The 2,151-nt window shown below is 45.6% G+C and overlaps 1 non-coding gene across 1 annotated transcript; it reads left to right on the top strand.

The window, feature by feature from the left end:
- The first annotated feature begins 1,089 nt into the window (after positions 1–1,089).
- Positions 1,090–1,162, top strand: trnar-ucg (transfer RNA arginine (anticodon UCG)). The gene has a single exon. It is a non-coding gene; the product is annotated as a tRNA-Arg (tRNA).
- The last annotated feature ends 989 nt before the right edge of the window (positions 1,163–2,151 follow it).

Here is a 2,151-nt window from a genome sequence, read left to right as displayed (position 1 = left end):
AGATTTAGGATTCGTAGAGTTGGGTAGGAAACTGTAGGGGGTGAGCACATTAAAAATGTGGAGCTTATTCAAGGAAAAGCTCCTGTGTGTCCTAGATAAGTATGTACCTGTCAGGGAGGGAGTAAGATATTGAACGCGTGAGCCGTGCTTTACTATGGAAGTGGAAACCTTGGTCAAGAAGAACAAGAAGTCTTATGTTCGGAGAAAACGTGAAAACTCAGTTCGAGCGCTCGAGGGTTCCAACGATATCAGGAAAGACCTAAAAAGAGAGCTGAGAAGAACCAGGAGGAGACATGAGAAGTTGTTGGCAGATAGGATCAGGGTTAACCCTAAGGCTTTCCATAGGTATGTGAGCACTAAAAGAATGACGAGAGTTAAATTTGGGACAATCAAGGATAATAGTGGGAAGTCGTATGTGGAGTCAGTGGAGATAGAGGAAGCACTAAATAAATATTTTTCGACAGAGTTCGCTATAGATAATGAAAATGTTGGCGAGGAAGATAGAGAGATACTTGCGTCTAGACTAGAAGAGATTAAGGTTCACATGGAAGAGATATTAGAAATACTGCAGAGTGTGAAAAGAGATAAGTCAGCTGGGCCGGACGGGATCTATCTGATGTTGTTCAGCAAATGCACGACAGGAAGGTACAAATCAAGCTGATGCTAACAACGGCTCGTTTTGAGCCGCTAATTTGCAGTGAAGTGGCGGCGCCAATAAAAGGTGTCACGCAGCTCGTCTAATTCCACATCCTGAGCTCGAAATGACCAGATGTCTCTCGCAGAGTTTCGGCAGGGTCTTGCTTAGACGACACCATGACACGTTTTCACTGGAGTGGATCATGAAATCGCGTCGGGACTGCGAATAAAACGATGGAAACTTCCAGCAGAGAAGGAGGCGACCCTGAAGCAGGCAGCTGAGGACAAATGTTTCTCCTTTGCCAGTGAAAGGCACTGCTTCACAAATTGGAAACTTCGAAGTGAAGCAGTGTTGGTGATTTTCTTCGCTGCTTGTTCACCTTTTTAATTCTGATTCCGTGAAAGTCCATGGCATTACATATCGACATTCTGCCAGCGGTGAGCGCGTCTGTTGGGCCAGTGGCGTAATGGATAACGCGTCTGACTTCGGATCAGAAGATTGTAGGTTCGAGTCCTACCTGGCTCGAGGGGAATGTCCGACTTTAACCGTGCCCCACGTTGACACTCCCCTGTGATGCCCTGCCGGGACGTCGCTTCTGTGCCTCCACATTTGAAACTTGCATTTGTCCTATTATCCATTTCAAATTCCAGCTCACCACAACGGAGACCTCTGTCGCTTTAGGGGAATCTTTCTGTGTGTCTCCCTTTGTGGGTGAAAATGAGCATGAGTTCCTCAAAAGAGTTACAAGTCGTTGTGCAAAGGTCACACATCTGCCCCATTATTGTGCCATTTAAGAACACAGGATAAAGTCATTGACATTTGCACTGGGAACATTAGAACACACGAGACTTTGGGCCAAAGTTGGAAACTGCGACTGGAATGATTGGCTCTCTGATTAGCCGCGATGCACACAGGCGGAATGGCCTTTTCCCACTTTGTAAATCTACGAAGACAAGTTGAAAATAATCTGCAAGGAAAATGTTCATAAAGGGTGTTTTACTTACGCCAAATACGACAGTATCTATCGCCTTGTCTTGTTATTTACTTGTGAGGATTCGATACTCTCAGAACCGTGGCCCGGATCGTATTCCGGCTCATGGAATGGTTGTATTGTTGAGCTAACATGTCGGTGTCCCAGTACTTCTGCCGATTTTCCGATGCGAGCAGGTAATTGGTTTTGTCCACAACATTATGAATGTTAACATAAAACAAATAGCTGCAGTTGCTGGAAATCTGAGCCAAAAACGAAAATTGTTTGCGGAACGCAGAAAGACTGGCAACAGAAACATCGACTTTCCTGCTCCTCGGATGCTGCTGTCCTTTTCCAAAATTTTCTGATCTAAAATCAGGTTTCCAGCATCTGCAGTCCTCACTTTTGCCTCGTTCCTTCAGTGTCGCTGGTTCCCAATTCAAGAACTCCATCTCTAGCGGTTTCATGTCTGTACCTCCATGCTGTCGAGTTGAAGAGTGAAGAAAAGTAACTCACCCCCTCCATCTCTGGGGTAATTAGGGGC

The sequence above is a fragment of the Chiloscyllium punctatum genome, unplaced genomic scaffold (genome assembly GCF_047496795.1).
Source record: "Chiloscyllium punctatum isolate Juve2018m unplaced genomic scaffold, sChiPun1.3 scaffold_686, whole genome shotgun sequence".
Lineage (NCBI taxonomy): Eukaryota > Metazoa > Chordata > Chondrichthyes > Orectolobiformes > Hemiscylliidae > Chiloscyllium > Chiloscyllium punctatum.
Note: the sequence above shows the minus strand (reverse complement) of the source record. Positions and strands in the feature narration are given on the sequence as shown.